Source organism: Dermacentor silvarum, chromosome 4 (genome assembly GCF_013339745.2).
Source record: "Dermacentor silvarum isolate Dsil-2018 chromosome 4, BIME_Dsil_1.4, whole genome shotgun sequence".
NCBI classification, from domain to species: Eukaryota; Metazoa; Arthropoda; class Arachnida; order Ixodida; family Ixodidae; genus Dermacentor; species Dermacentor silvarum.
In genome coordinates this window covers 148449877-148473519 of record NC_051157.2, presented here as the reverse complement: position 1 = coordinate 148473519, position 23643 = coordinate 148449877, and the positions used below count along the sequence as shown (strand labels likewise).

At 48.2% G+C, this 23643-nt stretch overlaps 1 long non-coding RNA gene across 2 annotated transcripts in view; it reads left to right on the top strand.

Moving 5' to 3' along the window:
• Positions 1–23643, top strand: part of LOC119450729 (uncharacterized) — a 31694-nt gene that overhangs the window by 2986 nt on the left and 5065 nt on the right. For both annotated transcript variants that reach the window (XR_007466516.1, XR_005191474.2), the window contains exon 2: positions 142–365. This is a non-coding gene — a long non-coding RNA (uncharacterized LOC119450729). The remainder of the gene's footprint in view (positions 1–141; positions 366–23643) is intronic.

Below are 23643 nucleotides of genomic sequence, written 5' to 3'. Positions count from 1 at the left end.
AAAAATGGTTATCTTCAGTGTGCTTTGAGTGCGTGGTTGAGCCGTGATAACGGAAAGAAATGCTGCGGATATTTGTGTTGGATGTCTTGCTTCACATAACTGCGCTTATTGAAATATTATTCTTCGTGAATGTGCTTACAGGAAGACGACGACCTGGATGGTGAACTACGCCGGCCTCCGAGACGCCGCGCCCTGTCGGTCACGGTGCGGCGGGCCAGCCTGCAAGCGGTGGTGTCCACCACGCGGCCACTGACCACCGGCTCATCGCCTGTCTTCCGGTCGGCGGACACGAGCCCGGGAGCTCCGGAGACGAGGACGTTTCTAGGGGTCACCATTAGGGACGACTGACTAAGGCCGCACCGCACGTAAGCAGCAGAATAGGTTTTGCGAGTGCACACCGTCACACCTGGAAATGTGGCAAATACATGATTAAATAATTGATTGCAGAGGACATCTTGGGGGTACGCCCGAGATGAAAAAGGCACCGCGAGTATGTGTTATGGAACGATTCACGTGAATACTGACGTACACCGAAGCCCCATAGCATGAGCGTTTTATCGTGATAATAAACATGCTTGATGTTCATATTGCCAGAACATGCGGAGTACCAAAAAAAAGAAACAAAAGAAAAAAAGAAGAAAAGGAAAACAGTAAGGGCTAATAAAGAAACAGATGTTTGGCGCCAAACTGAAATTTCTGAAACGAACAACGTTGCTAATTAACGCGAAAACAGCAGTTGACAGTGATGAGCTGCTCAAAAGTACAACGACACAAGGTGGAGTATCTTATCTAAGAACTGATCGTATACCCGCCATAGTACATTGCAATTAATGCATTTGCTGTATATCTGCTGCACAATACTGTGCACGTCGGGTCGTAAAAGCCAGGAAGGATCCTTGAAATCAACTTCGTTTCATCCAGTACACGTACGGCTTGAAATCTCATACTTGAGAAGTAGCCGCACGCAAAACTAGGAGTGCTCCTTTCGTTTTATCACTGCGTGCTTAAGCTGGCAAACAGATACAGCGCGATTTAGGTCTCTGAATTCGCAAACGTTTTGTAAAGTACATCGCATCACGATTATTGACAAGATTCACACTATACGTTGCACGCCCTTAGAGCACTGCTGGATTGAATAGTGCCGGTCAGTTTGCCCGGTCTTTCTGGAGTGACTTGTTGGTTGCAGAGTGGCATATACGAAATTATTGTACATGACCTTGTATAGGCACCGCACGGCGTGCCGTTATACAATAGCTGTTAGAGGGAATTGGAACTACATTGTGACTGCAGTGGACGAGAGCCTATGTGGCCGTGAGGGTGCCTCGCCCAGGACCATTAATTTTCCACACGATGGTAAGGGATTCCGTTCAATATACAGACGCCATCATGGCGAGCAATTTAGCTAGCGCTCTCTGTCCCACGTCTTCGATCAGCATGATTCATTGCCGCTCTTTCTGGACAAGTGAATCGACAGGCCGGAGTAACTGACAAAAACAGTCAACAAGATGTGACGTTGCTTGTGGTGCCCATGTAGTCCGGGGCTTTCAACCTGATCGGTCGCTCTGAGCCAGCTGGCCACCACTTTCGATGAAAATCAACCCTGTTTCTACCTCTGACACCATCTGTCGGACACTTTCAGCAACAATGACTTCCAGTCCCGTCTCTCAATCTTGTCTAAGGCCTGATTGACACAGCACCGCCGCGGTATCCGCGTCTATTAGGAGACGGCGTTTCACCTCTATTTTCTCCTCAACAGCGGGAGGGAGGCAACGTTAAGAGCATCCGTCAACGTCGCCAGCGTCCGTCTTTTGGAGAAAGCACCGAAAAAATGCTAGCCCCTGGCGGACAGCAGTCGCGTGACAGTGATGAGAGGGCTTGTACGACGGCTGCGTGAATCTAGTATGCCACACATGGCATGCTATTTTAGGGCGAAAGCACTACTAGCCAATCAACTTGGATTTCGCCTCTCTCTATGTGAAGCCTCTTCATACAGCCTCTTCTTTTTTTCACGCATACGCCCACGTTAGTATGTCTGAAATAAACATGGAAAGTGAATCGAAATCGTTGTCGGAAATGTCCAAAGAAGAGATTCGTCGTGCCAAACGCAGCGAACAGCAACGAGCTCGGCGACACAGGCAGCCAGAGTCGACCGATGAAGATGTGCCCAAGCGATTGCGAATGCAGCAACAAAGAAGACAGTTCATGGAGTTCAAACGTGCCAACAAAACTGCCGAATAACGACAGAAGCGATTTGATAACGGCATATTGCACAAGCGTGTCAAGCACGCTTCCACGTATGACCAGCGACAAGCCTGACTAGCTGCGGACGTTGCATACCAGCATCGCAAGGCCGAAGAGCGTCTGTCTTCGGCAACGGCTGCGACGACCATCTTCAAGCGGGACTTCATCGACAACCCGTTTGGCTTTGCGTATTCTGTGTGTGACAGGCTGTGGACCAAGGAAGACTTGGGCTGCATCACGGCCTCCATGTAAGCAACCTTGATTTGGCCTTTTCCTACGTTTATGATGTTGCTAAAAACTTTTATTGAAAATCATTAATAAAACCTTGGGTTGCGGGAAAACATGGTCGGGTCCCTAGTCCGGTACACCGTTGGCAAAAGCCGCTGCCCGAAGAAATCTCTTAATTTAAGGTGTGTAGAACGCGTAATTCTTCGCTCGCCGGAACTGAAGCGCCTTTGTACTATGTCAGCAATGAGCATAAATACCCGCCCAAGCCTGCAGTCCTCCCTCCGCTCAACTGTTTAGCAGAGCGCATGATTTCCCCTTGCAAACCCTTCCCGCAAACGCCAAGGCTAGTCTACAACACTAGCCAATACGGGTGAAGGTGCCCGTTGTGAACATTCCAGTTGACACGGACCCGATGCTGGCTGTTCTGCCTCACAACGTCGAGAAGCCGTGCGGGCAAAGAATAAGCCCAGAATTTGGGCTGGATCTTGGTAGTCAAGAGTTAATTCTGCCGAGGCGTGTCTGCGGAAAAAATGAAGAATGCTTGCGAAGCTGTCTTCGAGGCTAATAGGACCGATATCGAAGTGCAATTGGTACACAAAAAGAAGGAGGAGGAGGAAAAGCTAGACGCTCTTCCGAAGAATCGGCAACGATGATGGGGTGCACGTTACCTGTACAATGCTAGACAACAACGACGACACTGATTTGCTCGGCCTTGCCGAACAGCAGGAAAACAACAAAATTATCACGCCGATGTGTCCTATGGTTAGGCGTAGAGATGACGTTATGCCCAGTGGCGAATACTATGAATGACTGACGAGGGCTACACGTCTTTATACGGGAGGTGTTCATAGGTTGACGATGCCGCCGTGTAAACCGCTGAGTGTGTTCTTATGGGTGCCGCTGGATGTGGCAAAACGTTCGTTCTTCGAGTGGTCATGGACGTGTACAATCGCTACTACAACGACGGCTGAATCAGCAACAATAATGGTGTGTCGTCTGCCGTCAACGCTTTCACAGCGTGTACTACCACCGGCAAAGCGGCCGTCGCCTTGGGCGGTGTGACCGTCCATTCTGCCTTCAAGATGACCATGAGGCATAGAGATCACGACAGGGGTTCGTCGCACAGCCATCGGAGCACGTTTAGGACCCTCCTTAGAAACATTAAAGGAGTCATCAAAGACAAGTTTAGCATGCTGTCGGTGGACATGGTGTACGTACATCAACAGGAAATTCGACCCGACCACAGGCTCGAGCCGTTCGGAGGCTTTGACTGTGTACTATGTGGCGACATGAGGCTACTGTCACCGGTACGTGCTTCCAAGTGGTCTTTAAGCGGCCAAGACCAGAGGGTGCGTCTATGTTACGTCGGTTACGCCGCGGAACAACCTATCCTTCTATTGCTTTACCCAAGTGGGTAGACAGAGCGACGTCACATTCTCGATCGTTATCACCAAGATTGTTGATGGCAGAGAGTTGAGTGCCGAAGAGAACACGTTGACAGAGAGTGGTTTCATAAGCGCGGATGGCGCTCCACTGCTCTATCCCGGCGCCGTCAGCTCTTCTCGAACAAAGAGGCCGACGATTTCAACCAACGCGTGGTCAATAATATCGACTCTACTCTTCCGTGCCCGGCGGTCGATAAAGTGGCCGTCAGGCCTCTCTCGAGTCCGTGCAGGCCCTCGAGAAACTACAAGGTCTCTGCAAAGCTTAACTAGCAACTTGCAGCCCAACATTCTTTGTGCATCGGCAAGCCGTACACTCAGCTCAAGAACATTGACATCGCCAACGGCTTGGTCAGTGGAATGATTGATGTTGGAGCGCGCGCTAGAGTCAAGGCTAGTCACTTGCGAAGTCTAGCCACCGTGTTGATGCCCGTATGGTGCCCATCTAATTGGTAACCATAACCCATGCGCTAGCCTTGTTCAATCAACTTTGCAGGAAGGCCTAAACATTGTGGACAAATTCTTAATGGAAAGAGAATGGAGCTGTCTTACAGTAAGACGGCTGTGCTACCATTTACCAGAGGATGCCTAAAAGACTTTCAGTTGTGCCTTAAGGGGCAACGTTTAGACATAGTAAAACAACACAAATTCTGCTGGGGTTATACTAGACAGACAACTTTCTTGGAATGCTCACATTAAAGCACTCGAAGAGCAAATAAACTCAACAATAAATGTTCTTCGCCGCGTAGCAGGCACGACATGGGGAGGGTCGGTTTCTTCTCTACTGAAAGTACATAATGCACTTATAAAGCAAAAAATGCTTATTCTTCACCTGTTCTGCATGGAATCTCCCGTTCATCTGAAGAGCGACTTCACGGTTAATAGCTAGGAGCCTTAGAGTATGCTTAGGTGTTCCCCGAGCAACCTCAAGTTCCTTAGTAATTGCAGAGGCACGTCATCCTCCATTCCCAATTATGAGGACGGTTGAAACCTGTCGACACTACTTTCGTGTTTCAGCGCAGCACAAAAGGCACCCACTAGCAATTACACTTATTGAGAGAGACAGGGCGAACACCAATACTGTGATTCAGGTGCAAAACATCTACTACCACACAACGAATTTTGGATCTCAGATATTTCCTACCCTCCATGGCGACTTGTTGCCCCAAAAATTGAACTTTCGGTTGACGGAATTATTCGCAAACGAGACATGTTTATGCTAGCAGCCCAACAACTGGCACTGTACCAGATATACTTTCGATACCCTGGATATATTCAAGCGTATACAGACGGTTCTTGTCAACCAAATTCTTCTACAGCTGCCTTTGTCATTCCAGAATGGAACCGAATACAGACGTTTAAACTTTCTCACACGACCATCAACTACAGCAGAGCTTTTTGCTATATTGTCTGTGTTACGATACATAAATTCAACGCAAAAAGGGAACCAATGGGTCATCCTTTGTGACTCACAAGCAGCTTTGTCGTCACTTCATGGTGGCATCAGCAATTCCCAAACATGGCGTTAGTTTATGAGACACTAAAGGAGCTCACAAAGGCAAGTGAAAAATCCCGCACAATACTGTTCCAAGGGATACCAGGGCACTGCAATATCCCAGGGAATGTTGCAGCAGACATGGCTGCTAGACAAGCGCATATTATACCGACACACACGGTCTCCCTCTAACGCAAGGAGAATTGCGGCACATACTAAGACAGATCTCAGTCCGTGGTTGCAAAGCGACATGGTTTGATCAGAACTCGAAATCTTCAGATTTATTTCACATTGACCCTGCACTTCAATTCAAAATCCCGTCCACATTAAATACAACCAGAGCCTTCGAAACACTCATTCACCGTCTGCGGCTCGGTAACCGCGTACACAAACACTTTCTCCAAAAAATTTCGAGAGCTGATAGTCCGGCATGTACTTGTGGCCACGCGGATGAGGATGTACAGCATCTCTGTTAGAATGTCCGCGACACGATACACACAGACAACGTTTAGCACGTTATTTAGAGGCATTAGACCGCAGGCCCTTCAGCCTCGGGAAGATATTAGGTCCTTGGCCAACATATTCGTTGCAAAGACGAGCGTTAATGGCCCTCCAAAGATTTCTAGAAGCGAGCAATATTCTCGGAAACTATTGAAAAGAGTGTTTACATGTGATAAACTCACTCTATGGTCAATTCGTACCTGGGTTCATGTAGTTTCCTTTAAATCGAATCCATGCTATCTTATGTGCCGTGATTTTAGTATAATTACGTGACCGGACTTTGTGTTTACTTTAGTGCAGCTATGTGACTGAACTTTGTGTGCCCTTTTTCTGAGTGGACTTTCAGTTTTAGTGTGACATTAGTATACTTATGTGACTGGATTTTGTGTTTAACTTTATGCGCCTTCCTGACTGAACTTTCAGTATTAGTGTGGTATTAGTGCCCTTATGTGACTGGACTTTGTGTTATTGTGATTTGGATTTGACATTTAATTTTAATGCGTGTAGGTTCATTCTTTCTTTCTTTTTTTTCATACCTCTATGTGAAAAGGAGTAGCCGGCGCCAATTAAAGGCGCCAACATCTCCTAAAAACCATATATTAAAAAAAAAAAAAACCTTTGCGCTCAGGTCCAACACCTGAAGCACATTTGTGTCAAGCAGATGCAGTTTCCCATTGCCCAGGTGAGTACCATAACTATACACAAATCTCAGGGAGGCACCTACTATCAATAGATCTACGAATACAACACGAATCATCCCTAAAATTTGGTGTATGTGGCGCTCAGTCAAGTCACGTCTTTTGTGGACTTATACATAAGCAACAAGAGGGCGATAAGTTGTTCCACCACAGTGCCGAAAACAAGGAGCGTGTTGTTGCCGACGAGTTTAAACTCCTCGAACAACAGGTCGTACCAACGAGGTTTCGTTCCTTCGAACAGCTGATTCTCGACGGCGAGACTGTCCTGGCTCTCGTCAACGTCAGGTCGCTCGCAACTCACGTCTTCGACGTGGTGCAGATCCGTTGCTAAAGCACGTGCACGTACTTTGCTTGGCCAATACTGGCATGCAGCCCGACGAGCCGTTTTAAATTCAGGGATTCCTCTACGTTACCGGCGCTCGCAGAATTCCTACCAACAAATGCGCGGGAGTTGTCTACGCAAAGACCGGTCTTAGACTTATTTGCATCGATGTACCCGATGCCAGTGCTCTACGCCGCGGTGAAGCTTGCGCCGTGCGTCTGCCAAACGGGGTGATTATCTTCATTCCGTACGTTGTTCCGCAGGCGTCTGAAACTGCGGTCATCGTTCTCGTGACCAAGGGTGGCCTACGTCAACTATAGAAAGTCGCTTATGCTGCTCGGCGATTTCAAGAATCCGCACTTTGTAAACACGTTGCAACACGACGTAAACTTGGTACTTGTATATCCTAACAAAATGGTTACGACGCAATGGATGATGTGCATAGATCTTGCTTACCAAAATGCTAATCTCGTCGGAGACGTCAAAGTCGTCGCCAATTGCTATACGGACCACAAAGCCGTCTTTGTGCAAGTCTGCAATCACCCTCCTCTGTGCCCACCGAGTAACTCTGTATGAATTATGCAACCCATTGTTCATGACTACGCGTATCGTGTGTGCAATAAAACAGCAGTTGAACAAGACATCGCGACTGCAAAGGATTTAATTAGCAACTAGTCAAACAAATCCTAGCAATGGCCGCCTTGGTGCAGGAAAATGGCTAATTTGGTCCTAGAAAATGTGATTTCACACGATGTTCTGTGGTTGGCGCAGAAACACCGTCTGTAATTTTTTTCGGCTCCAAATTTAACCTCATTTAAAGCGCGAAACTGTGAAACTTTGGAATAGTGATTATAGATATAAAATCCAATTATTCCTATTCCTGAACACGTCTCTAAGCAATAGAGACCATTTATATCGTAGATTACCCAATACTATGACGTTCTTTGTTGTACCCTGGCATTCCTAAAAATCCCGACAGATTTCTGCGACCTTCGAGAATTACAATTTTATTTTATTTAAGTACAGTTAGAGACAGAAAGACAGTCCTTGATATCGCGGAGCTGCTTTACCGTCGAAGTGCATATAATTGTTTGCATCTCCTATATCTCGTCGAATTTTCATCGTGGTAGCTATCAACAAATTTTCATGAGCGTCTGCAGCGGATTTTGGCAGAGGATCTTTTAGAGCCAATTTAGTCGCAACAACAGCGTGGTTGTAAAACGTCACTATTATTCGGGGAATGGCTAGAGGCCTCGGTACTCCGGTTAGTAGATCAGAAATGTTATGCGCCCTTGGCAGACAGTACAAACCGGCCTCTGGTATGCACATTACTAGCACGACGAGTGCGGACGATTTAAGCTGTTTCTTTCTATGCCTCATTTTCATGGATATTTATTGCGCGTTCAGCTTTAATTTCTGAATGATGTTTCTCTGCATCCGCCTTTTAGCTGTTTGCCATTGTCACTCAGTATCGTCACGAAGAAATCTTCTTTAAAAGAGTTGAATGTTGGGCTAGTTGGTATTTTGACATAAGAACCGTCTTGAAATGCAGCGCAACCGGACGGCACAACCGAGAGGAAGACGAACACAGGCGCTAACTAACAACTGATTTATTGAAGCCAGACGCGCAGGTATATATGTCGACAAGCTGCGCAGGCGCATCGTTACAACGTATATGGAAACCATGAAAAAGAGGAAGTGATTACACCAGGCGCGAAAGGAATTTCATTTCTGCATTGTATAGTGTAATCGATGTATCGCTTACACACTCTAGACCTGCTTTCCTGATAAAGAAAGCCTATAACGTTTCACGAGCGTTTTTCTGCTTGCTTTTACCTAGGATTTTTACGCTATGGAAAAGTGGTTCACAAGTGGGACAGCTACTACAATGGTCAGCAAGATGCGTTTTCTCCTTATTAGCTAGATTTCTTGCATGCTCCCTGAGTCGGTCATTGATGCATCGCTCGGTCTGGCCGATGTATACTTTACCGCAGGATAGGGGGATCTCGTATTGTGTTCTCGTAAGCGCCTGTGTTCGTCTTCCTCTCGTTGTGCCGACCCGTTGCGCTGCATTTCAAGATGGTTCTTATGAAGAAATATTATCGAGGTGAGGCCAAATTAAACAACGGCAAAGCTCCTGTTTCCCGCTCTAGTCTTCTTTATTTATTTTGTTTTGCCACGTACGCTTTCGGCTTTCAGGGATCGTATTTCCTGTTTCTTTGCCGATTCTCGCACGCGTCGTGCCTCTTTCCAAAGGCGCTCACCTACCTGCTCGTGGTATTTTATACTTTGTACCGCGTCATTCTGCTTTTTTTTTTTTCTTTTTTTTTGCATGAAAGGTAGTGCGCTTGCCCAGAGCTATGTTGTATATGTTCCAACGCGCGCATTGTTCCTGGTATTGAGTTCATTGTGGTGACCGGAGGCCTCTTGCAACGGTGGCTGTCACTGGATCTCTCAGCTCTTATGTATCCGTACGTCCACAGACGGTGTCGTAAACGTCGCTATAATAATACATACGTATAGGACAAAAGCGGTCCTTGTGAGCAGGCTCCGTCGCACCAGCAGATGACGCCGAAAGAAAGCGGAGACAAGCGCTATGACCTCTTTAGTCATCCAAACATGACTCCTCCGCATGCTGTCTAGCAAGCGGTGTCATTGAAATATTTTATTGCGATAGCAATTATATGGACACTTGAACCGGATTTCTGCCGTCGGCGTCGTCGTCGCCGTCGCCGTCGCCGTGAGGTTCCCTATAGATAAAATCTTCACCGCGCGCCGTATGCCCGAGAGGAAGCGTGCGGAGACGCGCGCTATCACGGAGAGCGAACGCACTCAATCTCCCACGCGCAAGCAAGGAAGCAGGAAGCCAGCGCCGGAGGGAGCAAGGGGGGGGGGGGGGGGGGGGGGGGGGGGCGCACTTCTCTGCCAACAACCGCGCTCGTCGCTCGCTCGCACCGTCTCTTATCTCCACACGGCTCTGACCTTTAAGTGCATTCGCCGCTCAGTTTCCGTTGAAGCGATAGACCGCACGTACTACCTTCGCCCGCTGCGGCGTATGCTTGCTGCCAGCGTTTTGACAGTCGTTGTCTGCTGTCATTCAGTGTGATCTCTTCGTGTTTGTGCGCGCTCACACCACGCTTGTTCATTCAGTTCGTAATAGTCGGGCCACATTTTCCAACGCACGCTACACACGCAATGCTGCCCGGATCGGCAGTGCAGCGCTACAGGTGTGTCCCTTCGCACGCGCTGCCCAAGGGAAGCGCTTCTCATCAACACCACCGTTTCACACGCGCCTTCTCGTGGTCATCGAGTCTCTCTTCATGTCGGTCTACTTACGCCGCAGCACACCTGCTTACTTAATCAGCTCATGTTTACTACAATTCATATTGCTACCAAAGCCGCTCACCTTACTTCGTATGACATTGCTGTGTTGCTATCGCATTCATTGCTTCGCCCTTAGGGCGAAACTGTGACATTTTTTCTTAGTTCTTTTCTTCTTTTTTCTTATTTTGTCACCGCGTGGAGCAAAAGACGCGGCCTTGGACACTACTGGCGGTTTTTTTGCACCGTAGGCACATGTACAGTTTTAACGCGACAGCGTTAAGGGCCCCGTGTCGCAGAAATTCCGGCGTCGGCAACCGGCGTCGGCGTGCGATGTCGGTGGGTGGCGGAGAAAATCATCCCCAACCACGCAGGCCCTCCGAATATAGTTAGGTACCTGTATTTGCCATGCCTTCTTATATGGCATGCGGTATATGCGGGTTATATTGCCACACCATTCTATCATTAATGTCGCTAATACCTGTCTTGCATTCTTGGCAAAGCTATTCCTCGGAATTTCGAGAATGACAATCCACAAAGAAATTTCATGAAACAAAACACCCACATCGCATGCCTTTTCTGTTAAACCTTCTCAGACTGAAATATTAAAGTACGAAATAAAAACGGAAACCTGAAAATTATGCAATTTTTTTTTTTTTTTTTTTTGGCGCGGCTGTGCACAATTTCCGTAATCGGCCCACGCAAGACGGCCGCGTTTCTTCCAGAATGCTCTCGCCTTCGTGCGTAGCGTTCGCCGCCAGTGTTTCCCGGTAACCATTACGGTTGCTTAAGCGGCAGTTGTCGGGAAGCATGATAAGCAGTCGGGATCTTTGAATGCTATCGCGTTCCACTCTTAAAAGCGAAGCTTAGCGTCCTCCAATTTTACGTACTGGAACAGATAAAATGCGCTGCGGCTCGTTATAACGCTTACTATCCGTGCTAGCCCCGTGGCAATAGCGTTTCCTGGCTGAGCTCGCTTTTGTGGGTTCGATCGTGGTGCCACTGGCGGCATTTGGACAGGGGTGAATTGCAAAACGCTCATGTACCCAGAATTGCACTTGAATATTCACACGTAATGTACATACGTGCCTCGAGATTAGAACTCTTACAACTTCCCGTGGCAGCTTTGCACCGCGCGTGGTTTTCGCTCGGAAGATAAACTGCTGTACTTTGAACCTCAGTGTGCACTGTTTTGTGATTTTCATTGTAACGGCAGCGCAAATAGGATGGCGACACGAGTCCAAGTGCTGCATTAACAGGTGTTCTCAGGTGTGTGCTAAAACGTGTGTGATCTCAAGAGCCTAGACATGGTCTGATTGACATACTACCTTTCTATAGAGCTCCTCTACCTTCGATTGTTTAACCTACGCACGCTGATGTTTGCCTCTTGACAACATCAATGTTCACTTTGAAGCGCGAGACACACGGTGCGATTTTGCGTTGCGATCCGTCGTACGACGAGTCGGAGTCGACTTGCCGCACTACGACGATTCGGACAACATTGGTACGAACGACGTGCGATGCGTAGCTCCGCCCACAACCGGCGGCCCTGCATGGACGCTCGGAATATCTGCGGAACTTCGCAAAGTGAAACAAATTGTATTTGCACAGTTCTCTGGTTTCGCACAACGATCACAATTTTAAAAGCGTCTGTGCGAGCAGCGTAGACGTGTTCCGCAAAGCCGCGTCCGCAGTGTGGGCTCCGTCGACAGCCGCCGATGGCTAGGAGCTGCCAAGCCTAGCTCGCTGGGCCGTCGAATCCGAGACCGGTGTCGCTTGCGACACGACCGCTTGTAGCTCGTAATAAACCTCTACGTCGGTCAGCACAACGTGCACACAGTTATGTCGCGCTTAAATTGCGTACATTTGATTTTATCGGCGCGGACGAAAGCGAACGATCAAGCCAGGCGAGCTTGCGATCGCTATGAGACGGTATATAGGCCTAGCTCGCTGGCCGTCGGATCCGGGGTCGACAGCCCTTGCGATCCGTCCGCAGCTCGTTATAAAGCGCCCATATTCGTCAACACAATCAACGTCTGAACATTTATGTCGCTCATAAGTGGCAATACAATTAGTTTTCCCGACGCCGTTGGTAGCGATGAGAAAACATGCCAGTCAGGCGAGCCGCTTCGCATAGACGACTGTGGCGGCGTCTGCGCTGACCGCTTCCGAATCGACACCACGTCAAAGATTTACTACTTAAGCGCAACGTTTATAACATACACAACTTTGAGTTCGCTTTATTCTATAGGTTATTTCGTGTCAGAAACAAAGTGTACCCGATTTTTGTGACGCCGTCAGCGGCAAAGAGGCCAGCGCCTCGACCAGGGAGAAAAAAATAAACATCACCGCGGGACGATCGGAGCGCTTGCTCGCCGGCGCCGCCCCGCCGGCTTTACCACGCACGTCACCATGACGTACACGCTGGCAGCGCTGTCATTGGCCGCGGCCGTCCGACCGATCGCGCAGTCGTACGACTATATCCAGCCACGGCCGGGCTCTACTGGCGCGCGCGCTCGCTTCTTACGGCCTCTCACCCGTCGGGGAAACAATGGGAGAGTTTCTCAGCACGTTTCGCCACCCGTCGGCGGTAGGGGCGCTGCGACCCTGACCCTGCTCCGCGTACATGCGCTTGCCTTCGCGCTCGCACGATCGTTTTCCGGCGCATTTTATTCGGCGCTCTGTCAGTGTCGTTCAATATGAAGTAATTTGTGGGCTCCGCGCCCAAAAGGACACTAATAAAGTTCTTCATCCATCCATCCTGAAGACGGTCGTACAGCCTTTAGTACGCGTGGCCACAGCCAAGACTTGGTGCCGTTAATTGCACATCTGTATATAACTGCTGTGTGATTATGTATTGCTGTCTTCCGTATTGCAAGTCCCGTTCCGGAAAAACACCCGGTGTTTCTTTTCACCAGTTCCCAAGCAATGAGTTTCTAGCCCGAGTTTCTAGCGCTTTTGGACAAGATAGCATCAACTATAGTAAAGGGGAATTATAAGATGGACATAACATGGCCTTCTCCTCCGGATGCGCTACTCGGCAAATACATAATTTCACTATAACTCCTTTTTCCTCACGCAGCGACTCTTTTAGGTATTCTTTTTTTCCGCGCACAGTAGTGGACTGGAACCAGCTAAAAAATGAGGTCGTCTCTGCGCCAACATTAACTTATTTTTTATCATGTTTACAGTGACATTATTTTGTTTGTGCCATGTTTGCAGTGACAGTGTTTTACTTCTTTAGAGTAACGTTGCGTGTGCCCAACCTGTACGCTTTGTACTTATTCAAATAACAGTTTCTTATGAACGTGTGCATTTTCTGTACATACCAAACCAATGTATTCGTTATGCTTGTACCACCCTGCTAAAATCACCGCATGGTGATTGCAGTATTTATAAATAATATAAATAATAATAGCGTTTTTTTTTTCGATAAAGCCTCGAACACCTGCCATGCAGGAATGTACTAGAAGTACTCGAAAGAGCAGTGCAGCCCTATTTACAACGCGCACCCATCTTGAGCTGCCCTGAAGGTGTTGACGACAGTCATGCAATACGATCCGCAAATCTAATTACCGAGAAGTTTCTGAGAATACTCCTTGTAAATCAATCAAACCAACTGACTGAAGAAAACGACAAGCCTTCGGCCTATCTACACAAGTCACCAAGGAAACACTTTAGATTATAATTGTGAATTAAGACACATTTGTGAGCTATTGTGCTCGCAAGTTTTCGCCTGAAAGTATGGCAACCATTGTAAGTGCATACGAGCAATAAATATTTATTTTCATTCCTAAAAATGCATTTGATGGCGCAGAGCTGTTCTCCCGGCGCATGCAGCCCCAGTGAATTTAAAGAAGCCGATCTATAATACAGTTACACTGCATCCATTTATAAGAAGCCTAGATGAACAATTTACGAGTCCTCTACCATTAGGCGACTTGTTCTTGAATGCACGGTGAGGTAAGAAGCGCGCCCGACCCAATCTTCCAGCGTTGCGCGCGCTGCACAGATCGGCTGGGAGCAGCTGAGCAAGAGGGTGGGGTCGCAGCTCCCCCCTCCAAGCAGCGGCGATAGGCATGAACTAGCCCCGATGCGAAGGCCGTAAGAAGCGAGCGCGCGCGCCAGTCGAGCCCGGCCGTGATCCAGCAGGTTGGTCGCATGCGGCGGCGGCGGTCCGCCGCCGCCTGCAGGAGAATATGTTGAAACTTGTTGAGTGCGGCGGCCGATGCGGCGCGTCCGTACGACGAATCGCACGCAAAATCGCATCGTGTGTCTCGCCCTTAAGAGTCAAGTGCGAAACATACGTGCGTTGGTTCTTTCGGTGCAGAGTACCTTTCAGTTATCTACAGGAAACTGAGCCTTTTATCCGCGCTGAAAATGTCATTACTAAGGTAGCAGTGCGAACATGCCACTGTAACGAAGCTTCCGCAAAAGTTGCAATCCATAGATACTCACCTGCGATTTTTTTTATGAGAATGACTTCAATGTTTCACAGTCGGCCTGATAAGACTAAGGACGCACGCACATGAACACAACTGCAACAAGTAGCCTTGTGCCTCTAGTATGTGGTCTCAAGGAGAAGGAAGAAACTTCAATTCATAGTTTGCTGGCAGCTGGTCTAAATGCATGCCCAGTTTCGCAGTGGGACATATTTAATTAAGTACGGTACTGATTTGGGCAAGTTGGCATCTGTAATTTTGACGGAGGATTTCGAGGGCAATCTAGGGGACAAAAACTCGTAAAGAGAGAGAAATAACTTTATTGGGTCCAGCGGTTTGGGGACTAGGCCCCCGCCTAAACGGCGGCCAGAAGCCCTTGGGCCCTGGCGGCGTCTTCAGCCAGCTGGACGGCCCAGAGTTGTACTTCCGGGTCAGAACTGAGTAGTACGGCCTCCCACTGCTCCTCATTAACTATTTTGCGGCCCTGTCGAGTCACCTGAGGGCAAGCCCACAGGATGTGTCTCAGATCCACCCGTCCTTCACATAACCGACATTTGCCCTCATATTTATCTGGATAATACCGGCTGTAGACCACGGGATTCGGATAGGTGTTGGTTTGGAGGAGGCGCCAGGCCACCGCCTGCGGCTTACTGAGTGTTGGGTGGGCGGGGGGATACCGAACCCTCGCCAATCTATAATATTTGGTGATTTCATTGTAACTAACCTTGCGCTCCTCTCTCATCTCTGGGTGAGGCTGCTCTCTGGCTCGGTTAGTGAGTTCTCGAGCCAATGTGTGAGCCGCCTCGTTCCCAGGGAGGGAGGCATGCGCAGGTGTCCAGATAATTTGTAGTGTCTGTAGTCTTTCAAATTGGTTAAAATCCTAATCGACTCCGGCGATACTCGCCCTCTTAAGAAATTTCTCACTGCTGCTTTTGAGTCACTAATTATGTGTCAGGCCGACGAGGAAGCTATAGCCGATGCGATAGCTGATTCCTCTGCCGTTTCTACGCTGTGCGTTCGTAGTGAGCCGCCAGCTGTCATCTTGCCTTCTTTATCAGTGATTACGACAGTCATTTTTTGCTCATTTGGATATTTCGCGGCGTCTACGTAGACCACGTCCTTGATGTTTTCGTATTTATTTCTGAGGGCCTTTGCCCTCTCCACACGCCCTTCCCGCGTCGTTCTCCGGGTGCGTGTTTCTGGGAATCGGTAGAACCTTATCCTTCCGCGTATTCTCGCGGTATATCCATCTTGATTCCTGTTGCGTTGCATAGCCTATATGGAGGCAATCAAGTATCGTTCTGCCCGTAGCAGTCTGAGCTAGTCTCTCGTAGTGGGCCGTTTTGGGCGCTTCTATTAATTCATCTAGAGTATTGTGTACACCTAAGGCAAATAGTCTTTCCGTAGGTGTACTGACTGGTATTCCAAGCGCTTGTTTATATACTTTCCTTATCAAGGCTTCAATTTTTGCTTTTTCTGCCATGAGGAGGTTCAGATAATTAGTCACATATACTATTCGGCTAATAGCAAAAGCCTGTACTAACTTAATTAGGTTGGCTTCCTTCATCCCGCTGTGTCGGTTTGCAATTCTTGCGATCAGGAGCATTGTTTGTTGCGTCCCTCTTTCTAAAGCATTTATCGTTTCATTATTTCGCCTGTTTGCTTGTATCCGCATGCCTAGTACCCGAATACTGTCAACTGCTGGTATTTGTTGGCCCCCCGCGCTTAATCGTATTTGGGATATGCTGTTGTCTTTACGGCTGCTTCTTTGTGGGTGGTAAATCAAAAGTTGCGACTTCTGTGGTGAGCACTGAAGGCCCCTACTGCCAAGATATTTCTCTACTCTGCGTATTGCTTCTTGGAGGGTAGCCTCGATGTATCCGTCGCTGCCCCCTGTGACTCACAGCGTGATATCATCAGCGTATAAACTATGATGTAGCCCTTCCACTGTGTTTCAACTTCTCCGGGAGGCCGATCATGGCCACGTTGAAGAGTAGTGGCGAGAGAACCGATCCCTGTGGTGTTCCTCGGCTCCCTAGTCTTATATCGTCCGAATGTATGTCTCCGATCGTAATTCGGGCCTTCTGTTTATTAGGAAGTCTCTAACGTATTCGTAGGCCCGTTTCCCAACTCCTAATCCTTGGAGGTTTCCTAAAACAGCTTCATGTGTAATGTTGTCAAAAGCTTTTGCAAGATCTAGGCCTAATATTGCTTTGTTGTCTCTTGTTTTTGAGGCTGTGTCTATAATTTGGTGTTGGATTTGAAGCATGATATCTTGTGTGGAAAGTTTACATCGAAAGCCTATCATCGTGTGCGGGAAGAGGTTATTGTCGTCCTTGTATCTTACTTGACGCGTGAGTATCACGTGTTCCATTAATTTCCCGCACACGATGTTATGATATTGGTCTTAGATTTTCTAAATTCCGCATTTTTCCTTGTTTAGGGATCATGACTATATGCGCTGTTTTCCACAGGTTGAGGTATAGCCCCCTTCTCCCAGCAGTCGTTCATGTATTCGGTAATCGCCTTTATAGAGGGATCGTCGAGATTCCGTAGCATTTTGTTGCTGATACCATCGGGACCCGGGGCGGATTCGGGCGCAGGTCCTGCAGCGCCTGTCTAACTTCTGCTTCCGTAATAGGCATGTCCAATTCAATGTTTTCCTCTCCAGTATAGTGCGGTAAGGGAGTCTGCGCTAGGTCGCCTATGTATAGTGATTGGACTTCTTGCAGTAATTCTGTTTCTGTACCTGCATATTGGTGGGTTAGCTTATTGATGTTGTGCCTTTGTGCAATTTAGCCATTTTCAGGGTCAATCAAGTGCCGTAGGATATTCCATGTTTTGCGAGTTTACTTCTCTCTGCATTCTGTTACACGTAGCTTCCCAGTTTTGCCGCGTCAATCTATTTGTGTGTTTCTCGATTTCCCTGTCTAGTTCGGCCATTTTCCGCCTAAGATTTCTATTGAACCGTTTCCGTTTCCATCGTGTTGCTATGCTGTTCCGTGCTTCCCATAATTGTAGCAATTTTGCATCTGCTTGTTCTAGCCCAGCCTCGTCTGGTATGTTCTTTGTGGCTCTCTTTACACTGTTGAGAAGTTTCTGTGTCCAGACCTCAAAATCCTCAATTGTGTCGCCATCTTCGTTTGTTTCATCCGCCCGTATTTGTCGGAAAAGGTCCCATTCTACCATGGTGAGAGATTTTCCTTTCCTTCGCGGGGGGCCGGCCTTTATTACTGTCTCAAGAATGTAATGGTCACTCCCAAGATTTTTCTGGGTGTTTGTCCAATGGGCATCAGGCATGTTTTGATAAAGTTAGATCTGGCGTAGTATCGATGCTGACGCTATTGCCTATTCTGGTGGGTGTTTGTGGGTCGTTACTAAGGTAAGGTGAGCTCTTTGCGCCTCAAGCTATAGATTCCTGCCTTTCGCGGTGTCGATTTTGTACCCCCAGCACTTTAAAGTCTCCGAGTATTACCACTGCCTGACGATTGGCTATAGTTAGTGTTTGTGTAATTAACTCTCCAAACCTCATCTTGTTGCTTCTAGGGCTGCTATAAACATTTAGTACGAATAAACTTCCCTGATGTTGTCGTTTAGGGATTATCTCGATCAGGGCGTGGTCCACGTTTAAAACCCCCTGTATCGTGCGTTAATACCGCTAAATTTCTGTTCACTAGAGTTGAGACGGGCGTTTTCTCGCTCGAAGTACCATACGTTTTATATCCGGACAGTTTGGCTGGTCCTCCCGTTTCCTGCAGAGCAATGATGTCTGGCGCCTCCTTGTTATTTAGGAACTGCTGAAGGTTACTCCGTTTCCGACGGTACCCCCTGCAGTTCCACTGCCAAATTTTGTAATGATTACGTGACGCCATGTTTACTGGGAACTAGTTCCCCGGGGGCTCTAGTGACATCGGTCCCCGCAGGCCTATCGTAGGGTTTGTGGATTTTTATCGGTCCTATTCCCGTCGAGCGTCCACTTTTTTGCATGTTCTCAAGCATTGTAACCCGAGAATCGATTCCTTCAATAATCTGCTGCATTTTTTCTAGTGGTACTTGTATGCCTACATACTGTTTTTGTATGGTTTCGGCCAGTTTGGTTATCACGCTCTCGATCTTTTCAATTCTCTCAGTTATATCGTCTGTGCTAGATTCCTCAGTATTTTTCCTCTTCGCTGGAGGTGCACCTGTTGCGCATTTTGCTGGTTCTCCTCCCAAAGTTGTCGGGGGATTGGCCTCTTGCTCTTTGTTTTGACGAAGTTCCTTATTTTCTATGCGGAAGCGCCGGATTTCCTCTCTCTGTGTCACGTTTTCACGAATGACCCCCTCGAGTGCTTTCCGAATATCATAGATTTCTTTTTCTAGCGCGGACCTATTCCTGTCCCTCGGAGCAGAGGAGACCGTATCTGCCCAGTTCACCTTTACACGTTCGTCTGCTGGCGTTCTTCTGGTGCTGCTGGTGGCCTTTTGTGGTGACGCCTGTCTCCTCGTCCTCGATGGGGAGTGGGACAGGGTTCTTGATGGAGACCGTACTGCGATGTCCTCTGTGTTTCCCTTCCGGAGGGGGAAGTCTTGGGAAGGAGCTGGACGGCTTCTCCTTCTAAATTCCCTTGTCGGCGTCGCGTTGTCTTGTCTTGTACGGAGGGTTTCATGCTTGAGTGGTCCCTTGGTGGTACGATTTGGTGGATTTGGAGTCGTCCCTCGGTTGCTTGGTCCCTTGTTGTTCGGTGCTGCACACGCTCCCAGTACCTTTTTTTCAGTATGTACGGTGTTTTGAACCACTCGCGGCACTGTTTGTCCCCTGCAAGGTGTCCCTTTCCGCACAAAGAGCATCTCGGATCACATTGGTGGTCCTCGGTGGGATTCAGCATTCTGCAGCCTCTACAGTGCTTGGTATTGGGTGCCGGGCAGACGTCCGCTCGGTGTCCTAGGCGACCGCATGTAGTGCACAGCTCGTATTTCTTCGTACAACACGCAGCGGTATTCCGCGCCTCTATAGTACACTAGTGCGGCACATAAGTGCCTTCGACCACTATCACTACAGAGTCCGTTCGGCCCATGCGTCTCGCATGGAGAATTGTCGGATTTCTTCGATTTACAAGACTTTCCTCTATGTCTTCTGGTGCATCGTAGTCCGGGATTCTCCTTATAACACCTTTGGATGTGTTGTCAGGTGCAGTGATATACGCGGCTGCTCCAAAGACGCCTGTTCCAATCCGGATCTCTTTTAGTTGACTGTAACGCTTCGCGTTTTCCAGCTTCGGTGTGCTCATGATGAAAGTGTTGTGCTTTGAGTTCACTCGAAGAATATCTTCTTCCGCGTCTTTTATAGTTATACCTGCTGCACGCAGAACGCCGTCTTTTATAATCGCAGAGCTCTGCATCGTATCAAAACCTCCTCTGGGACGAATGACTACCTTGTAGTCCTCCTCTGGTAGCTGTGGCTGTTGTGGAGCCGGCGTTCCGTGCTTGCGCCAGCTGTTGCGTCTCGTTGCCAGCCGATGCGTCTCGTTGGCGTTCCTTAAGCTGTCGCCGATACTCGAGCGTTCCTTAGTCCTAGATTTTCGGCGGGTGTGTGCCGCCATCCATCCTGGACACTCGTATTCTTCAGGGGAGATTGTCTCTCCCTCCACTCCGACGACGTTCATGTCCTCTGCCGGTGTTCGCCCTTGGCGGAGCGGGGCCCAGTCTCCACTCAGGCCAGGGTGTGGGAGACCCGCCAGCGCAGCGGGTCTGTGTCGTCGTATGCCAGGTAAGGGTTAGCTGGGCCGCCGGCGTGGCGGCTCAAGAAAGTCGTTACTGTGCCCCAGAGAGGAGCCCTCCTGCCAAAAACTTGTCGTTCTCCGAGGCAGTGTGTTCCGACGTCTCTCTTCGTCGAAGTACGGTTTAGAGTCTTGAATTTTCGCTCACAATCATGGAAAATTTACGGAGCCCATGGATAGCGCGGCTTCTCATCTCGGCCCCCAAGCGGCGATCAACTCGTAAAGAGACAGACACTAGCGCTTCATGTCGTTTGAGCGGAAAACCTGGTCTGATGTATCACAGATCCTGACGTTTTTGCAGGAATTGCGCATTCCTTATGTGCACTGCGCATGAACACTGCTGTTTCCATTGTGAGCCACTATCTGCCGGGCGGTTCCTGGCTCATCACCCGAGGACTCAATTTGGCGTAGTTCATTATATTCTAGCAATCGAATTTCACGGGAAGGTACTTTAATATGATGTTACAGGTATCCCTGCATTGCTGGACGTTGGCTCCATTCGCTGGACTTGTCGAGACTGCTACGCCGTAGTAGTTCACCAAGTATGCCTGTGAATGAGCTTCATGGAAAATTCGCAAAGCATCGCGCCAAACACATTGACGCAGAAACAAAAGCTTTCAGGCCTTGAATTTACTTACACTGAACTCTCCCCGGCTCCTAACGCCGGTAACGTTGCTGAAGGAAGTCAGTGGCCTGATGATACGGATAATCTTCAGGTACTTTCGTTAGATGAACTTTACGCATTAAAGTAGGCGTTGAGCATACAGGCGGCACATGATTTGTTCCAGTTGAGGCCTTTGCTGCAGGAATATTCGTCAACATGGAAGATAGTACAAGCTATTCGCGTCGTTTCGTCGGGTATTTTTATGTATATGATGTGGTCCCAAAAGAAGTGTCACTTCGTCGGCGAATCATCGAATTGCAGCAGCTCTAGTCTTGTTAAACTTCGTCTCAGCGTGGCAGTGACTCAGAGCTGGGAATTCACGTTGGTTGAAGCATCTGGCTACCATGTTGGACAGGCTTCGTATTGGCAGGTCGATAGAGGCAGGTAGTAGAATAAGATTACCAGAGTAAATTTATTGGTGCCTCACCAATGAGTGACGTCACACTTGTCTGTGGACTGAAACACCAATAGTTACCTGTGCGAATACAGCTTGACCAATGAGATGGTGGAATAGGAGCATGCAGCGGCGCTTTCACTGATGGCACTTTTGTTGACATGCGACTTGCGTCGACTTATATCACTTCCATCGACATGCATTTGCATGCGTATTATGAACAACACACGTGGGAAAAACTGCAAAGAATGTCGTAACATGCAAGAAAAATATCTGTCGTAAGCGATTTCTTTCCTGGCAGTAAAATTTTATGTTGCCCTCACCTGACGGTTTGTGTGATAACAAAAATAAGGCTTATGACAAAAGGTGCCGCTGCTACAGAAAAACTGAATGTGTTTTCAAAATTGGACGTCTGATAGAACTCATAAATTACTGTCGCTACGATGGGATTACAGAAGCCTGTTGGAGAAAATAGTTCTATCGTTATACCGGAAAATCTTGCTATTGTGATGTTTCACGGGGACAGCGGCCCATTCTTTATTACGCGAGCTTAACACGGCCGTCACTCAAGGCGCCTCTTCTGCCTTCCTCGTTTAGTATGTGGCGCTCTAGTTTGATAAAGATTCTGAGGAGAAGTGCACGCGTGCAGTGACTCTTGTGCGAGTGCTGTGACATGTATAGTTAAGAATGACAAATCTCCTGTGATTCAAGTCAGCGACAAACCAGGAGCCTGGTCCTTGCGGACATTGCAGCCGCAGTGCTCGGTTATCTATAGGAGTCTCGTAGTTTGGATTTTACGAGCCATGCGGGTTTCAGAGGAAGTTGCGACAGAGTTCCGTAGATAGCTTACGGATAGGCGCAAGCCACGACTATCCATGCAGATAAGTGAGCTGTGGCAACTGCATCAATAATCTCGAAATGGGTTCAGTTTTTGTTCATTGTGTAAATGATGTCATTCTATAGAGTGAACAGCAAAACTACTCACTGCCAAGAGCATTTTTAAATCTTAAATGTACGCGTGATATATGGCTGGAGCTCGGGCAGGATTGTATGTGGTTACTGGGGATAACCTTAAATGGCACTTAAGATCACACACTGATATCGAGGACTTCAAACTACTTAAGTGTGGAAGGAAAGCAAAGAAATTCCTTTATGTCGAAGTCTTCAGGATTAGTTTTTGTTCATGCTCGTGACAGTTTGGGAAGCGTTATCGTAACCACCATTACCTTACAGAATTCAAAGCCATTTTCTAGAATTGCTTAAGGAACGCTGACGTGATGATGGAAGAATAAACGTCTAGTCTTTGTTAGGCTACTAATAGTGCGGGACATTGAAAACTGCCTACTGTTGGTTTCTTCTCTGGTTTTCGGCGTCACCGAATCTCTCTGTATTGTCTCCCGTGAATAGACCATGGAAGGGTAATATTGATGCACTCCTCTTGTTCATTTTTTTGTTAGATTGGAACAAGGTTTCCGGGTGATTTTGTTGAATACACCCTATTTTAGCTATATAAAGATAGATTGACCGTTTTCGTCGTAAGAATAAAGTGCAAGTATCGTTCTCATTAGATTATTCGTAGCTGCGCATGGTAAGCGAGCATGGTAAGCGACTTTACTATTACACAGTTGTGTTCATGTCTAGAACAACATTAAACATAGATTAAATGAGTCCTCTCATTGCCTGCACTCTCATTCTCCACGCGGCTGTCCTGTCTGCGGTTCCTACAGCAGCAGCGTGCAAATCCTTGTCTGGTAGCAGCAAGTTCTTTCAAGTGTACAGTATGTGTATCCAGCGAACATTTTACCCAGGCATCTAAAACGTACGAGCGAACTCTGCGGGAATAAAAATCATGCGTATTATTGCGATGGCAATTATATCTACACTCCAGGTGGATTTATGCCGTCGCCATCGGTGTTGCAGTCGCCGTGAGGTTCCGTATAAAGTCCGTAAGCTGTATGTGCGAGTGAAAGCGCGCGAGGGTGTGCCGGCGATCGCGGCTCGATCTTGCGACCGCAAGGAACGCAAGTGGGGCGGAAGCGCACCGTCTTCCGTTGCGTGGACGGCCCCCGGGGGGGGGGGGGGGGGCGGTGTTCTACTCCGGGCGGCCTTGACGGCCGCGCGCGATGTTCCACAGCG